The sequence below is a fragment of the Anabrus simplex genome, chromosome 1, assembly GCF_040414725.1.
Source record: "Anabrus simplex isolate iqAnaSimp1 chromosome 1, ASM4041472v1, whole genome shotgun sequence".
Lineage (NCBI taxonomy): Eukaryota > Metazoa > Arthropoda > Insecta > Orthoptera > Tettigoniidae > Anabrus > Anabrus simplex.
Window position 1 is genome coordinate 1,348,930,181 of NC_090265.1, and position 19,481 is coordinate 1,348,949,661.

General features: G+C 39.3%; 1 protein-coding gene across 1 annotated transcript in view; it reads left to right on the forward strand.

The window, feature by feature from the left end:
* LOC136858336 (lachesin) overlaps positions 1 to 19,481 on the forward strand; it is a 1,056,232-nt gene that overhangs the window by 236,499 nt on the left and 800,252 nt on the right. The window lies entirely within an intron of this gene.

Here is a 19,481-nt window from a genome sequence, read left to right on the forward strand (position 1 = left end):
GAAGAGATTTATCCCAGCTGTAAGTAACTTTTATCGTTGTGACTTGCTGATTGTGCCAGAAAAGAGTGAATTTAGAGGAACTTACATCCGTTTCAGATCGAAAGATACGTCGTAATTTCCAGATCTATTCTTGAAATGAAAATCGTTCTGCCTGAAGTTGAATCCATCCGAATTTGAGCTTGAACGTTACTTTTGCCTAGCTTTACTGGGGTCAATCTAATTCCGTTACAATATCCAGCATCAGTATTTATATTGCGAAGAATATATTACGACGTTGTCCAGCTCCATGGCTAAATGGTTTGCATGCTGGCCTCTGTTCACTGGGCTCCCAGGTTCGATTCCCGGTAGGGTAGGGGATTTTAACTTCGTCTGGTTTAATTTCTCCGGCTCGGGGATGGGTGTTTGTGTTCGTCTTAAATGTATAATTCGTCAAAGTCGATTCATAATTAATAATCACAAACATACAAAAATTGTCACATCGTAATTAATAATCAGAAACGTTCCAAGTTGTAGCTGGCTAAATGGTCGTTAAGGCCGAAAGCCAACTTTGTTTTAAATATTACGCGCATCCTAGTTTTATATCTAACTTGTGAGGTGGCGTTTCTCAAGCTTGAAGAAACTTTTTTTTTTTGTTATTTGCTTTACGTCGCACCGTCACAGATATGTCTTATAGCGACGATGGGATAAGAAAGGCCTAGGAATTGGAAGGAAGCGGCCGTGGCTTTAATTAAGGTACAGCCCCGGCATTTGCCTGGTGTGGAAATGGGAAACCACGGAAAACCATCTTCAGGGCTGCCGACAGTGGGGCTCGAACCCACCTGTCTCCCGATTACTGGATACTGGCCGCACTTTTGAAGAAACTTAAGATATTCAGTAGTATAATGCATTACTTCATAACCATTTTCGCATTTTATGGAATCAATGATAAGTTAAGAAATTGAGTGGAATCATATACTACTTGCCAACGGCCGTAGCCGTGTTGAAACACCGGATCCCGTGAGATGTCCGAAGTTAAGCAACATTGGGCGTGGTCAGGAGTTGGATGGGTTGGCACGCGCACTGTTGGTGGGGGGTGAGGGAACGGAGGAGCGGAAAGGAAGTGGCCACTCTACCGCACGTAAACTCCGGCTCAGGATCACCTCTGGGGAAGTTCTGACCTGCCGTCGGGCAGAATAACCCATACCTTATATACTACTTCATAAACGTTGTCGCATTTTGTATAATGAATTACAATATAAAATCGCAGCCAACCCAAAAATGAATAATCACATAGCATTAGATTTATTATATATTACATTTAATGTTTATCAGACAATTTTTTGTATTACTATCAACATATAATTCAACGTACGTGTAGATACAAACCCTGTGGATAACAACAATAAACATATCTAAATCTACAACTGCTGATGAGTAAAGTGTAATTGCAAGGAACTTATGCACTATCATAACCTCATTCTTATTTTGAGCGGCTGTAACTTATTTTATCACCTTTCAAAATCTTCAGAACCTGTTGGTTAACGACGTTAACTTGTTCTGCTACTTTCGTAAAAATAACAGAATTATAATTACGATGTAAAGAAAATCGCAATAAATACTGTACAATATTTTCTGAAATATCGTTTTGTGAAAAATCAATAATATCATTTTGGTCTAATTCTCCATTGCTGAGTTTTAGGACGCATTTGCTCTAGTTGTAATCTACAGCAATTAACATTTAATTCCTAGTTTGATTTTGGGCTACTCTGGTAAATTAATGTTCATGAGAACTGTCCGAAGGTGCGATAGTTAAGTGATAATACCAAAACGGTTATATTGCAGCGATAGACAGCTGTTATTTGGTTTAATTTCCTGCTACATTGTTACTGACAAAAACGGTTATATTGCAGCGATAGACAGCTGTTATTTGGTATAATTTCCTGATACATTGTTACTGTGGTCATCATTGGATCCTTTAGTTAAATAGATGTAGAAATTTACTCATGTCGCTCTCCAAGATTATGTGATAATAATGGTATGGAAAACATTGCGCAGTAGTTCTCATCAACATCAATACGTAGTGACCAAATATCTTTGCTCCGTGTCGGAAGCTACAAGCGCAATGACAATGTGAATAAGATAAGTGGAATGTGTTCAGTTGGTTTAGCTTTTTACTGCAAGACTACAAGGAAATCTACTTAGAAGGAGGGCGAGAATACCGATTCTCCCTTCCTTTGGAGGTCAGCTGCCTCCCTGGTTCCGTCTGCTGCGGGAGTTCCGCAGTGCCTTGCATCTTCATTAGGCTCATAGAGACCGAGACACCCTTCTCACTTTCATCCTGAATTGATTATGTATAACGTAGTTTCTAAAATATCATTTTTGTCCGTCTTCACGAAGAGCTATTTTAGGTATTAACGTATTAGTTCGATATCTGCATAGTAAGCAGCCTGCAGGAAGCGTAAATCATTTCCATACTTACCACATTCTCAAAGCATTGCTCCAGTTTGCTATTGTAACTTCGGATAACCATAACAGACATGAAGGAATTAAACATAACACTGGAGGATTTAAAGAATAAATCAAAGTAAATAAAGTGAAAAATAGTGAAATTAGATTCCTACCAAAAATCGATAAAAGAGAAGCAACTAAAGGAGTATTTTCAGAAGGATAATGACAACGAAGATCAGATAATATGGAATAATACCAGAAAAAGGAAAGGAAGAAAACGTGAAACATCACAGACCGGGCATAAATTGTAAGCAGTGGTCCAATGCGGCCGTTAAAGCGTAATAATAATTGTACACCCTTATGCCGCAATTTTAAATCTTGCGCCAATAAATCCTATACAGGAGAAACCCTGAACTTTGAAAACTGGATCAACTCATAAGTTGATCACAAGATGTCACTACCGTAAATTTTGTTATTACGAAGTTGTCAATACTGTGTGGATTTCAACTTGTTTTGTTTCCATTGATCAAGAAGTGTGGACATTCTCTTATAGATGTCTCTAAAAAAAAAAAAACTTTGATTATGAACCCTGGTGCGTAGTGAAGGAACTTTTTTGAAGAAATTTTGTATTCATAAGTTTTCTTATTACTAAATTTCGTTCTTTCATTTCTGGGTTGGCAATATTTATTTTTCTTTCCGCCAGTTTGAATTGAGCCAATCAATTATTTCTGTAATTAATTTTTGACCAATCATGTCTTTCTTCTCCGATTTTAAGTGTACGGTCTACTCTGACCAATAAAATTGAGTGGGTGTGGCTGTTTTATTCATGAAAGGTCTCGAACCTTCCTCGAGGGTAGTGACATTTTCTAGTCTCTCGGCCACTCAAACAACATCTAGCCTAGTGTATGGAAGTGTAGCAGGAGGCGGGAAGCGCCTCTTTCATCGGGCAGCAGCTCTTCAATATGGTAATGGCCGCTTAACATCTTTACTTCTTGCCAGCTCAGCAGTTTAACCCTCGGGGAAGGTCCGAAATCTTTACTATGTAACCTATCCCTTAAACATGTAGAATTCTGTAAAAACTTCATCTATCTTTAACTGCAAATCGGGAATAGAGAGTGCTTTACCCTCTCGAGCTCCCCTTCATGTTGGATTTGAGGTGACTACGTTTTCGTAACCGTTTTTCTACTCTTCCTTAATGTGTTAAAATTCTGTATACGAGTCACACCATAAGTTGGGAATAGCCCCTGTTTCATCGGCCTAGTGACTTTTAGGTTTTAAAATGTGTATTTAGGAATGCAAGTTTTGTATTTTGGGCCATTAAATTAACCTATTCTTTTTCCGCTAAGGCCCAGTAGATTGGGTACAAGATACCCCTGTTTCTTTGTAAGTGTGCCTTGAAGGCTGTTAATGGTAAAGTCCGTTGTGGCCTTTGGTAGGCTTAGAATATCGAGGGCGGGTCAGCTCTTTTATTTGTGGTAAATGTGCCTCTAGGTGGCTTGACATTGCTAGGTGGAAGCAAGTGCTCAAGGGGATTTCTGCCCTTTGGTAATAGGTGTTTGTGATTGTGGCCCACATTGTTAAATTGTCTCTAAATCTTGGCTTTCCTGGCCTCGTACCTGATTTGACTTGTTGTTATTTGTTAAAATCTGAAGTTTTACGTGAAAATTGTTAAGTTTTGCTATTTTCGAAAATATAACCTTTAATGCAATTTTAATCAATATCTCAGCTTTGTAGTTAGACCCATTCCAGCCCGCACCTTCTTTCACCTCTGCATTCCACGGGTATCCCCGTAACAACAATAATAATAACAACAATATTTACAAATGTACATATTTATTTCTATGGATAGTTCGCCTTGGTATATTATTCGAGAAATCTCAAGTTTCCGTGATGGGAGCTTACTGGACACACTTCAACAATATTGTTATACGCCAGCCCTGTTTTAGCCCCCTTCGATATTTCCTAGTTGGGATGACTAAGCCAAGCCGGGCTGTCCCAGCTGGCCTGAGGACACTCCGCGGTCTCTCCTCTATTGCTCTTTCGTCTGGTTTCCCCGTGCGCCTTTTGTAAGGTGCAACGACAATATTCCGTCTCTGGCCGAGCCCTGAACATTCTAGTACTCTATTATCAGGATATAAAAAAGAAGGCTAGCCGCAAACAGTCTGTCAGTCAGCCTAGTTGGACTTGGACAGCAGTAGTGCTGCCTCCCAACGGCGTAAGAATGTCATTAGAATATTGTACGTGCACTGCCTTGGAGTATTAACAGGAATACTGTATATACCGACGTTGAGTGAGTGATTGGAGCTAGATGGCAGTAGTGCTGATTGTCTTCAGTGGCCTACGGGAGTCAGAGTATCGTCGTGTACTGAGTTGAGTACTATCGGTGTACTGCCTTGGAGCACTGTGTGTGTACTACCGTGAACTTAGACCGACTTGGGTTCTACGTGTGGAACACTTGGTGTGAGTATAGTGGTGCAGTTACGTTGTTGTGAGGAATATTGTAGTGCTGGTTAAAATTATTGAGCTACTGCTGATTAGTTGCCATTATTGAGTAGTTCCGTGTGTGGAGCGGCCTCATGAATTGCCTGTGTTGACTGTGTTAGAGGCGGACTTCTGTGGAGTCGAGCCAAGGTGCAGGCGTCATTAGGTGCGTTGGCAAGAAGCCTTTTGTTCGTATCTGTCTGCATGCAGGTGCTGTGCGGAATGACCGGACTTGCGACACGAAGTGAAAGTCACACGAGCTCTGATCCAATATTTACGGAAGGTCGCCCGTCCAGGCAAAGACTGCCTAGCAGGAGTCCTGCTGTGATAAACTTGTAAATAGACTTCAGTTATTAGAGTGCGGTCATTCATGGTTGATAATAATTATGTGTGTATAAAAATATGTGCGTGTACTAATTGGATCTCAGAATTAAATTAAACCAATAAAGCACTAAGCGTTTTATTCTTAACAATATATTGAACTTTTTACCACCGGGCGACTTGGCCGTTTGGTTAAGGGCCCGCAGCGGTGTGCTTGCATCCGGGAGATAGTGGGTTCGAATCCCAATGTCGGCAACCCTGAAGAAATGTTTTTCCATGCTTTCCCATTTTCATACCAGGCAAATGCTGGAGCAGTACCTTAATTAAGGCCACGGCCACTTCCTTCCAACTCCTAGCCTTTTCCTATCCCATCGTCGCCATAAAACCCATCTATGTCGGTGCGACGTAAAGCCACTAGCAAAAAAAAAAAAAGGGAACTTTACCTCGGGAAGCTGCGGATACACTTCGCGGAAAACAACTTCCCCATTTCTAAAGTAAGTCAACACATCTGCCATGGTTTGTTCGTACTCTATTGAGTTTTGAAAATATCGCCGAGTTAGGGAAGTTCCGTTGCTTTGATACCGGAGTTGTAGAGTTGTGGCGAGAAATTATTGTACCTATCTTACAACTAGTTCTGAAAAAGTTGAAATTATGTTCTACAAATATGCTTGTTTATCTTATAACAAGATACTATATGATTTAAAACCTTCATGATGCAGTTTAATTTCTGAATGTGACAAATTCTTGTTTCTGAGACTTACATTGTTATAAGTGTGACTCTATGGACGATGTATTATTAGAATGAACGTACATTTTCATTTTTTTCACATTCTCTTTAACTGAAGTCCTAAATCATGAATTGCCTATGAATCGATGTTTCATGATGTTTTATGCTTTTACGACTGCCAAAGGGTTTGATGAGATTTCGGTAGAAGCAAGGGCTGTTGGGAACCTGTTTAGTTCTGGAATAGGTGAAGGAGCGGAAGGAGCCATTAACCATACCTAGCAGCAGCTATATTACTGCAACCAAACCAAACCCCATTGTGAAACAGCCCAGAAGGTTCATGGCCTACCAAGAGACCGCTGCTCAGCCCGAAGATTATGTGGTGTCATTTGGTCAGCATGACGAATCCTCTCAGCCATTATTCTTGGCTTCCTAGACCGTGGTCGCCATCTCACCATCAGATAGCAGCTCAATTGTAATCACCTAGGCTGAGTGGATCTCAAACCAGCCCTTAGGTTGAGGTAGAAGTACCTGACCTGTTCGGGAATCGAACCGGGGCCCTCCGGGTAAGATGCAGGCACGCTATCTGTACACCGCGGGATATTACTGCAACAGACACATTAATTAATTGTGCTAGAAGACCGTGTAAGGCTGATTACTTGGCTGAATGGTCAGCGTTGCGGCCTTCGGTTCAGAGGGTCCCGGGCTCGATTCTCGGAGGGGAGGGTGATTTAGGTCGCATTTGATTAATTCTTCTGGCTCGCGTGCTGGGTACTTACGTTTATCCCAACCTCTTTATATTCAGACAACACACCTCACTGTCAAACACGCAATAGTGCTTGCATCCCGATCATAGGGTTGGCATCGGGAAGATGAAACAGGACGAAACCCACATGTGCAGCATAAGTCGCACCCGCGATCTCACAGCTGTGGGAGAAGCGCTAGAAGTAGGAGGAGGAGGAGGAGGAGAAGTAGAAGAAGGAGAAGGCAAATCAAAATTAATGTTAATGCATAAAAGCAATGAAAATAAAGTTTCATAATTTTCTTTGATTCAATATGAAGTCGTAATATTTACGTTTACTTCGATACTCCACTGGAAGTTTCTAAGTTACCTGTTTTCAAGTATGATTTTAGCGTATACAATCGTTATTATTTTTTGAAATTATGACACCTTTTTGCCATTTTTTAAAAATCCAATGTCTACCCTTTCTCTATACTATACAGACATTGGTTTGTCGCCTTACTGACTCCGCAACGAACTCCTGCATATGAAGTTCTTACCGTCTTTTAGGCTTGACAATTCACCACCAGAGGGCTAATGCAACGTCGTTCAGTTCAGCCAAATCTATATATATAAAATAACTTGTCCTGACTGACTGACTGACTGACTGACTGACTGACTGACTGACTGACTGACTGACTGACTGACTGACTGATTCATCATCGCCGAGCCAAAAAAACTGGACATAAAGAAATGAAATTTTGGGGATATATTTATATTAAGATGTAGGTGCTCGCTAAGAGAGGATTTTTTGATATTCCGTCGCTAAGGGGGTGAAAAGGGGGGTGACATTTTAAAAAGAGTGTATCTATATCTCAAAACTTTAAAAGTTTACAGATGTAAAAATTGGTATTTAGAATCTTCTTTTAAAATAAGGATACACGTATTTTTTTGTTTTCTGAAAACCCCAACAGGAGGGGTGAAAAAGGGTGAAAATAGGGAAAAATGGGTTGAATGCCTTCAATCAGGATACCGGTACTTATATTTCAGAAACTGAAGATATTACAGACCTGAAAATTGGTACTTTTGATCTCTTTTAAAAATAAAGGAACACGTATTTTTTTCGGAAAATCGCAATAGGAGGAGTGAAAAGGGGCGGAAAAAGGGTTGAATGCCTTTAATGAGGCTACTTATATCTCAGAAACTGAAGATATTACAGACCTGAAAATCGGTGTTTGGGATCTCCTTTAAAAATAAAGAAACACGTATTTTTTTGTTTCTGGAAAATCCAATTAAGGGAGGTGGTGAAAAGGGGGTAATATTTTAAAATGAGTGTATCTATATCTCAAAACGTTTAAAGGTTATAGATGTGAAAATTGGTATTTAGAATCTCCTTTAAAAATAAAGAAACACGTATATTTTGTTTTCGGAAAATCCAGTTAATGGCGGTTAAACAGGAGTGACAAATTGGGGTGAATTATTGAAAGACTATATCTACAGAATATCTTGGAAACGTAAAATGTTACAGACGTAAAAAGTGGGTGTTTGGAATCTCCTGTAAATGTAAAGAAACATAGGTGTTTTGTTTTTGGAAACTCCACTTACGGGGAACTCAAAAGGGGTGAAATTTTGAAATGAGAATTTTTACAGTATATCTAAAAAACTTAACGTGTTACAGAAGTGAAAAATGGTATTTTTTTATCTCTATTAAACATACAGAAACGTGTATTTTTAGTTTTCGGAAATATCACCTGGGTGGAGGGTAGGGGGTAAAAGTGACTGAAAATGGTGTTGAATTCTTTTAATTACGCTACTGATATATCAAAATGAAGATTTTACAGACGTGAAATTTGATATTTTCAATCTGCTTTAAAAGTAAAAATACACGTATTCTCTTAAAATCCTATGAAGGGGGGGGGGGTGAAAGAATTGAAAAATTAATTGGCTTAATTGTATGAGAATACATACATCTAATAAAAACTAAAGTTATTACAGATGTGAAAATTCGTATTTGGATCTCCTTTAGAAACAAAGAAAAACGCGTTTTGGGCGGGAAACCATCTTGGAGGGCGGGCGTGTAAAGGAGTTGAATTCCTTTCATGAGGACACATAAATCAAAAAATTAAAAGTTAGAGTCGTGATAATTGGTATTTAGAAGATCCTTCACTATTAAAGAAACACGTAATTTTTTCGGGAAAGTTCACTTAGGCGGGGGGGGGGGGGGGTAGTGTGAAATGAAGTGAAAAAGTAAATTACTTTTATGGGGATACTTATATCCCAAAACTGAAGGTAATAGACGTGAACATTGGTGTTTGGAATCTCCCTTAAACATAAAGAAACAAGCCTTCTTTTAATTTTTTTTTTTGGTGGGGGGGTTGGCGGTAAATAAACTTAACGGCGGTGGGGTGTAGAAGGAGGTAAGACCAATTGATTTTACTGTTATTAATGTACTGATAAGGATCCTCCGTTGCTCAGGCGGCACCGCGCCGGCCTCTCAAAGCTGGGTTCCGTGGTTGAAATCCCGGTCACTCCATGTGACATTCGTGCTGGACAAAACGGAGGCGGGACAGGTTTTTCTCCGGATACTCCGGTTTTCCCTGTCATCAGCCATTCCAGCTACACATAATAATAATAATAATAATAATAATAATAATAATAATAATAATAATAATAATAATAATAATAATAATAATAATAATAATAATAATAATAATAATGTTCCGGACCGTCGTCAAATGTGCGGACCGCGCTGGCAACGGCTCCTGGACAGGTAATGACTAAGAGTGCAGTCCGGCCGCGGGTTCAGTGCCGCCAAATCACCCAATATGACACCACGCCGGATCTCCTGAAGGATTTTATCCATATTAAAAATGATTAAAGGAAAAGATGGCAAAGATTTACGGACCCAACTGACCAGGAGGAATACCTGAGCCTAGCCCGGGAAGTACGAAATCGATTTCTAGAAAGGAATATTGAAAAATGGGAGGAAACGTGCTGTAAAATAATAGAAATAGAATAATGTAAAATTATTATTATTATTATTATTATTATTATTATTATTATTATTATTATTATGGGTAGCTGGAATGGCTGATGACAGGGAAAACCGGAGTATCCGGAGAAAAACCTGTCCCGCCTCCGTTTTGTCCAGCACGAATGTCACATGGAGTGACCGGGATTTCAACCACGGAACCCAGCTTTGAGAGGCCGGCGCGGTGCCGCCTGAGCAACGGAGGATCCTTATCAGTACATTAATAACAGTAAAATCAATTGGTCTTACCTCCTTCTACACCCCACCGCCGTTAAGTTTATTTACCGCCAACCCCCCCCCCCAAAAAAAAAATTAAAAGGAGGCTTGTTTCTTTATGTTTAAGGGAGATTCCAAACACCAATGTTCACGTCTATTACCTTCAGTTTTGGGATATAAGTATCCCCATAAAAGTAATTTACTTTTTCACTTCATTTCACACTACCCCCCCCCCTCCCCGCCTAAGTGAACTTTCCCGAAAAAATTACGTGTTTCTTTAATAGTAAAGGATCTTCTAAATACCAATTATCACGACTCTAACTTCTAATTTTTTGATTTATGTGTCCTCATGAAAGGAATTCAACTCCTTTACACGCCCGCCCTCCAAGATGGTTTCCCGCCCAAAACGCGTTTTTCTTTGTTTCTAAAGGAGATCCAAATACGAATTTTCACATCTGTAATAACTTTAGTTTTTTATTAGATGTATGTATTCTCATACAATTAAGCCAATTAATTTTTCAATTCTTTCACCCCCCCCCCTTCATAGGATTTTAAGAGAATACGTGTATTTTTACTTTTAAAGCAGATTGAAAATATCAAATTTCACGTCTGTAAAATCTTCATTTTGATATATCAGTAGCGTAATTAAAAGAATTCAACACCATTTTCAGTCACTTTTACCCCCCACCCTCCACCCAGGTGATATTTCCGAAAACTAAAAATACACGTTTCTGTATGTTTAATAGAGATAAAAAATACCATTTTTCACTTCTGTAACATGTTAAGTTTTTTAGATATACTGTAAAAATTCTCATTTCAAAATTTCACCCCTTTTGAGTTCCCCTTAAGTGGAGTTTCCAAAAACAAATCACCTATGTTTCTTTACATTTACAGGAGATTCCAAACACCCACTTTTTACGTCTGTAACATTTTACGTTTCCAAGATATTCTGTAGATATAGTCTTTCAATAATTCACCCCAATTTGTCACTTCTGTTTAACCGCCATTAATTGGATTTTCCGAAAACAAAATATACGTGTTTCTTTATTTTTAAAGGAGATTCTAAATACCAATTTTCACATCTATAACCTTTAAAAGTTTTGAGATATAGATGCACTCATTTTAAAATATTACCCCCTTTTCACCCCTCCCTTAATTGGATTTTCCAGAAACAAAAAAATACGTGTTTTTTATTTTTAAAGGAGATCCCATACACCAATTTTCAGGTCTGTAATATCTTCAGTTTCTGAGATATAAGTAGCCTCATTAAAGGCATTCAACCCTGTTTCAGACAATTCCACAAGCGTAAGAAGTACTTGACAATGATTCTGACAATTCCGCAATCGAAATACATATTGACATATACTAGAATCTCATCACTAGCCGGTAAACAGGGTACAGACGAACAAAAATTTTCATGAGAGAAATCGAAAATCGAAACTGTCATATTGATGCTACAGTAGAATGTATTACTCAGATATTATTACGTTCCAGCGTTACATTGCAAAACCTAGGTCCGCCATTAATATCGGGCTCCGAAGAATATGCTGTTTCCATTTTCCCTTATATGCTTGTGTGATCATACGGCTGTTAATCAGAAATCAAAATGGGCATACTGTAATAGATCACAAACAGTAGTTCCTGCGAACACTATAATATGCTTCTCAATGACCGTAAAATAATACAACGCTTAATCCACGTGGAGCATTCATACAGACGTCAAACTGCTGCTGCATCACTGCTAATGGAGAATCAGGAAAGTAGACGCAGATTATTATTGGTGTGGTCAAAAGAAACAGGTTCCACTTCTCCGCTAATATTGCCACTTGCTCCAAACAAAGGCTACAATAATAATAATAATAATAATAATAATAATAATAATAATAATAATAATAATAATAATAATAATAATTTTCATCGTCGATGTTATCAGTAGCTATCGCGCAGCTGTGAGCTTGCATTCGAGAAAAAGTGGGTTCGAACCCCACTGTCGGCAGCCTTGAAAATGGTTTTCCATTGTTTCACATTTTCACATCAGGAAAGCGCTTGGGTTGTAGGTACCTCAATTAAGGCCAGGGACGTTTCCTTCCAACTTCTAGCCCTTTTCTGTCCCATCGTCGCCATCAAACCTAACTCTAACGGTGGGACGTAAAGAAAATTGCAAATATATATCAGTAATAATTATACAGCCTAGTGTTGGCTTCGGATTCTCGCAGGGGTTTCCTTTAGCGTCCATACCTTTGACATTTGCCCGTCAGTTCTTCAGTTCAGATCTGTTCACATTGTCTAACTATAAGTCTCATTCAATACACAGTGTATTAATTGAGGACTTTCACATCTCTTCCCCTCCCTTCAATAGTGTATTTTATAATTAGTTCTCTTCGGTATATCCTCATCGCTTCTTCTCCTTACATGTTCTGTCTTTATTAGTCTAGTTAATTAAAATCGCAATAGCAATGATCTGTGCACGTGATATAAAAGTTTGGTATATGTATCTCGTTAGCGAGGGTTATGCGCCTATTACAGTTATAGCAGTTTGAAGATGCCTAATGACCTGCATCATGTTTATGCTATTTCCAATTATTACGTCCTGTGATTGGTAATTACGTATTATCATAAATGGATTAGTCATCTCCCCAGATTTCTTGTAAAATTAAAATATTAGCCTTAAGAAACACTTTCAATCCTTGCCAACGACGACATTTGAACCCACTTAACTTCTAATGCTATGGATGTGAACACTTTGACAAGTGCAATGAGCAATCACTTTCGAAGAGACCATGAAACACGTCCGTGTTTATATGTCAAGTGAAGCGGAGGCGCCTTTAAACTGTTCTGTGGAAACGTTTGGAATTTTTGCTCTTCCGCTGACTGTCTGGAATGTCGTCTAAAGGAAGACCGCAAGTGAATGGTAGCGACATTCACAGTAGCCCACCACACTTCAAAGAGAACCACCACTGAAGCTGACGGCAAGTGAAACGGATCGCTAAATTCTGGGGCTGCCTATTCTGAGTTAATGCCTGGAATTGACGTAAGTTTTAATGTCAAGCGACATGGATTAAAGTTATAGTAGACAATGTGGTGCATCCTGAGAAAAGGCGAAGTCGGATGTGGAAGACAAAGACACTCCAGACATGAAAAGAGAAAGATAAAATATAGTGTCATCTGTTCCTCTTTGGAGGCACAAAGGATTTAATCAACTGTACGACGGGGTTTACTCGCAGTCATATTGTTATAAGAATATGAGTTAATAGACGAACAATAGCCTGTTTCATTGCTTGTGAAACGTGCAACTGCAAAGCACTCCTCCTCATGTAGCTAAGAAACACTGTCTAATAAACAGTACAGTCAGAGCATTTCATCTAGTTAGCTATCAGTGGAACTGTACTCAGCAAGACCATCGTTGAGTAGGTTGATTCACAATACCAATCATTTACGACACCGTTCCGTTAGTATTATTACAATGAATAATACTCACTCTTTTTTCTTTCCTACCTATTCATACTTTGATTCCTGCTCTGCCTGTCTCCCTCTTTTCTCTTTTACCCTATCTCAACGTTGTCCTTTCTAAACCTTTCGGTTTCCTTTTCTCCGTTCATCGTTTACGCTCTCCTTCTATTAGTCTCTCTGTTTTCGCTGCTAAACCTTCCTCGCAGGGGGCATGATAGCGCTGTGGTGTCGTCAGTGGCTTTACACCAAGGGGTCCGTGATTTGAATTCCAGCCTATGGATTTCGCGTAAAACTTGAGATCACGTTACTATAATTAGGATATCAACAATTCCTTACTCCAAGATGAACATTTATTTTCTCCAATCCCCTCCCTCTCAAATGTCACCCATAATTCTATGTTAACTGACGTACATGATATTATGTTATATATGCTGTTTTATTTTCTACTAGCAAATGTACCCGCGCTTCGCTACGGTATTCTACATAGTATACGGATATCAAAGCAAATCACTGCACATGCAGTGAATAAAACTTTTTTAAATTGCATGTCTCTTAGCGTTATCCGAGAAACAGCACTGGAAGGTCCCCATACGTTATTTCCAATGTAAAGTGTGAGTTGTGAAGTTGCGATGATAACAGCAGACTCACTAGCCTACTGCGATTCACAATCGAGTTGGGAAGTTAACATTATAACGGCAGGCCCGATTGCCTACTGCGCGGTCACAATCGATATCGGGAGTTTTCGTTAAAATGGCAGGCCCCCTTTCCTACTTCCAGACAGATTACAGTTGAGGAGATTTTATTATAATGACTGGCTACTTCCCTACCACCAGTCAAAATTGAGTTGTACTGTTAGTATAATGACAGGCTCCTTTTTCTGCCGCCAGCCAGGTCAGTGCCAGTCACACCGAGTTGATGAGTTTCCATTAAAATAGTACGCCACGATTCCTGATGCCAGTCACATTGTAGATGAGTACATTTGTTTATAAAGGCTGGCACTCTTGCCTACAGCCAAACACAATCAGGTAGAGAAGTTTTGAAAAAAATTGCATGCTCCCTTGCCTTCTGCAAGTGAAACCGAGAAGTGAATTATTCATTACAATGGTTGACCCTCCTTACTAATGCCAATTACACAGGAGTTGGAGAAGGACTCCATTCCTACTGCCACTAATCGTCGATGTGGGGAGTACTGATAACAATAGCACACACACCCTTTCTCGATCGCTACAAATCGACATAAATATATATAGATCGACATACGAAAGTATATGCATGTTTACAATATTGTAGACCTTTATTTATAGATTAACTGCTGCTAAACGGTACGTCAAATCGACAAACGGATTGTACCATAAGAGGCCGTATTTAGCGGTCTTAATGGCTGGTCGTATGATATTTTATTGTATCTCATCTATTCATGGATCAAATTGATTTAGTATCGTTGAATAGTGAAATTTCAGCAAGATTTCCTCAAAGTGCATTACATTTCGGATACTTATGTGACAACTACAAACGTAGCATTTGGTTCACGTATGGCTTCTGGGTGGGCAAATGTCCGTATAGAATTTAATGATTCTATCTTTCCTCTAAGTGATTCAATGTATGAATCATATGTGCAAAATTTGCAAAAATTTACTTACAATCGAGAAATAAAGACTCATCTAACGTATAAGGGATGGAGATACGACAAAATTCATTGGACCAAAGTTATAGATCACTCCAAACTGAACCGAGGTTGTAACAACTGTTTTATGATAGGACTTGCAGTTTAGCAACACAAAGCATCGAAGCGAAAGTGTGCACCGTCATTAATATTGACTTATATTTCGATATTATACGGGGATAAAAAGTGGAAAGTTTACAAAGATCTTGGAAGTTTTTCGTCGGTTACATGCTAAAAGGTATAACTTCTCTAAATTTCAATTTTCTAGCTCGTCAAGCAGATTGTGCCGCAAACTTGATTTTGAGGGAGGGCATAAAAAATTAGAACTTTCAGGAATCTAAAGCTAAAAAATATGCAGATGTTCATTATCACACCATAAACGGGTAGTTATACGAATATTTCTCAAAAGTAGTCAATGTACAGACACATGGGCGTTACGATTTTACTTATATACATAGCGCAATCTGCTCCACGTACAACACATCTTGGGCTATGTCCGCTGGAATTAGGCTGCAAGACCGAAGCCATTAATCTTCCTGTCGAAGAAATGCACAAGTGAAAAAAGGTTTAGAAACGGATTTCCATCAAGATTGGCCGATTTCCAGTCAGGTTGGTCCTATAGGCTATATGTGGGAGAGTAAAATCACTATTTTGGTTCCCTATAACATCCCAGTTCATTCCGGGAATTTGAAATAATACGGATCTAAAACTTATCTTTGGACAGGTGGATGCTAAATACAAAGTTTGGTTTAAATATCTTCAGTAGTTTTCTAGTTTTAAGATATGCGCTGTGCAGGCACCCGCTTTTGAGTTATATCTGTTGGTACTTGGACTGAGAAACCGTCCGTTAATGATATCTTCCTTATTAATCCTCCTATCGTAATAATGCACATGAGAAAAAAGGTTTCAGAAATTGCTATCCATTCACGATGGTCGATTTAAATTAATTTTGTTTTGTTTGTTCATATTTTTTGGGAGTCTGAAATCATAGTTCCGGCTTCGGATAAACCCCCAGTACATTTAGGTATTCAGGAATAATATCGACTCTAAAACCTACCCAAGGACAGGTGCATTCTAAATATCAAGTTTGGTAGAAGTATATCCAGCAGTTTTCAAGTCATAAGAGCTCATACAAACAAACAGACAGACACCCAAGCTAAACAATATGCAGATGGTCGTTATTACACCTGAAACGGATAACTGTACGGAAATTTCTTCAAAATAGTCAATGTACAAACACGTGATTTTTAAGATTTTATTAATATAGATTTGTTGATACATTTTCGGTGAAAACAGGTTCCAAGAAGGACATTTCAGGAATAATTAATGAACAAGGAGAGTGTGTATGTGAGGATCTTCAAAAGGCAGACGTATTCAGTCAGCAGTATGTAAAGATTGTTGGTTACAAGGATAATGTTCAGATAGAGGAGGAGACTAAGGCTGAAGAAATATTAAAATTTGCAGATGATAACAATGACATTTACAATAAGATACAAAAGTTGAAAACTAGAAAAGCGGCTGGAATTGATACGATTTCTGGGGATATACTAAAGACAATGGGTTGGGATATAGTACCATATCTGAAGTACTTATTTGATTACTGTTCGGTCGGATGAGCTATACCAAATTAATGGAGAGTTGCTATAGTAGACCCTGTATATAAAGGAAAGGGTGATAGACATAGGGCTGAAAATTACAGGCCAGTGAGTTTGACATGCATTGTATGTAAGCTTTGGGAAGGCATTCTTTCTGATTATATTAGACACGTTTGTGAAATTAATAACTGGTTCGATAGAAGGCAGTTCACCGGGCGAGGTGGCCGTGCGCGTAGAGGCGCGCGGCTGTGAGCTTGCATCCGGGAGATAGTAGGTTCGAATCCCACTATCGGCAGCCCTGAAGATGGTTTTCCGTGGTTTCCCATTTTCACACCAGGCAAATGCTGGGGCTGTACCTTAATTAAGGCCACGGCCGCTTCCTTCCAACTCCTAGGCCATTCCTATCCCATCGTCGCCATAGGACCTATCTCTGTCGGCGCGACGTAAAGCCCCTAGTAAAAAAAAAAAGGGGCAGTTCGGTTTAAGGAAAGGTTATTCCACTGAAGCTCAACTTGTAGGATTCCAGCAAGATATAGCAGATATCATGGATTCAGGAGGTCAAATGGACTGTATCGCGATTGACCTGTCTAAAGTATTTGATAGGGTGGATCATGGGGGACTACTGGCAAAAATGAGTGCAATTGGACTAGACAAAAGAGTGACTGAATGGGTTGCTATATTTCTAGAAAATAGATCTCAGAGAATTACTGTAGAGTAGGTGGAGCTTTATCTGAACCTGTAATAATTAAGAGGGGAATTCCTCAAGGCAGTATTATCGGACCTTTATGTTTTCTTATATATATATATATATATAAATGATATGAGTAAAGAAATGGAATCAGAGGTAAGGCTTTTTGCGGATGATGTTATTCTGTATAGTGTAATAAATAAGTTACAAGATTGTGAGCAACTGCAACGTGACCTCGAAAATGTGAGATGGACAGCAGGCAATTGTATGTTGATAAACGGGGTTAAAAGTATGGTTGTGAGTTTCACAAATAGGAAAAGTCCTCTCAGTTTTAATTACTGCTTTGATGGGGTGAAAGTTCCTTTTGGGGATCATTGTTAAGTATCTAGGTGTTCATATAAGGAAAGATCTTCATTGGGGTAATCACATAAATGGGATTGTAAATAAAGGGTACAGATCTCTGGACATGGTTACGAGGGCGTTTAGGGGTTGTAGTAAGGATGTAAAGGAGAGGGCATATAAGTCTCTGGTAAGACCCCAACTAGAGTATGGTTCCAGTGTATGGGACCCTCACCAGGAGTACCTGATTCAAGAACTAGAAAAAATCCAAAGAATATCAGCTCGATTTTTTCTAGATGATTTTGGACAAAAGAGTAGCGTTACAAAAATGTTGCAATGTTTGGGCTGGGAAGAACTGAGAGGAAGAAGGAGAGCTGCTCGACTAAGTGGTATGTTCCGAGCTGTCAGCGGAGAGGTGGCGTGGAACGACATTAGTGGACGAATAAGTTTGAGTGGCGTTTGTAAAAGTAGGAAAGATCACAATATGAAGATAAATTTGAAATTCAAGAGGACAAACTGGGGCAACTATTCATTTATAGGAAGGGGAGTTAGGGATTCGAATAACTAACCAAGGGAGACGTACAACGAATTTCCAATTTTTTTGAAATCATTTAGGAAAAGTCTATTTGAAATCATTTAGGAAAAGTCTAGGAAACCAACAGATAGGGAATCTGCCACCTGGGCGACTGACCTAAATTCAGATCAGTATCGATTGAAAAGGTGGAACAGGAAATGACTGAGAAATAAAGATGCGACCATGGCCACAATTGATGCAGGGACACAATATTTACTATTTACCTTGTGTGACAAGGCGAAACATGGAGTACTATTTTCACGGCCGATGGTGGTGGGATTCGAACCAAGAGTCTCAAAGCGCAAGCTTACAACTACTTCGGCCGAACTTCCCAGTCAACTTGCTCAATTGAACTTGTTGATGATGGGATAGAGAAAGTACTATGAAGGAAGCGGCCGTGGCCTTAATTAAGGCCTGATGTGAAACTGGAAACAAAGGAAAAACATCTTCAGGGCTTCTGAGAGTGGTGCGCGAACCGACCACGTCGGTACCTATTTTTTTTTCAAATTACAACGTGGGCCTAACTAATTGTACCCTATTCAAATTATTCAGAAAATAAATAATTCCCCATTCGTGCATTGTGTCCGCGTAGAAGTATGGATATGTTTTGGGCTGAGAAGACGAGAGAGCAAGTTCATATCGACTATTCTATGCTTTTCGAAATAAACTACGCTTGTACCTCCGTGCTCTACAATCACTTCTGCTCCCGGAATATAACACTGAGCTTGCGTTCTTACAGCAATTAATTACGGAACAAGTACAAAATAAAGGTAATTGGGCTAAATTAGTCACCTGAGAAACATGCACTGCATGTAAGCTTTGGGAAAGCATTCTTTCTGATTATATAAGACATGTTTGCGAAATTAATAACTGGTTTGATAGAAGGCAGTTTGGGTTTAGGAAAGGTTATTCCACTGAAGCTCAACTTTTAATAATGTTATTGGCTTTTACGTCACACTAACCACTCTTTGACGGTTTTCAGAGATGCCGAGGTGCCGGAATTTAGTCCCGCAGGAGTTCTTTTTACGTGCCAGTAAATCTACCGACACGAGGCTGACGTATTTGAGCACCTTCAAATACAACCGGACTGAGCCAGGATCGAACCTGCCACGTTGGGGTCAGAAGGTCAGCGCCTACACGTCTGAGCCACTCAGCCCGGCAGCTCAACTTTTAGGTTCCAGCAAGATATAGCAGATATCCTGGATTCAGGAGGTCAATTGGACTGTATCGCGATTGACCAATCCAAGGCAT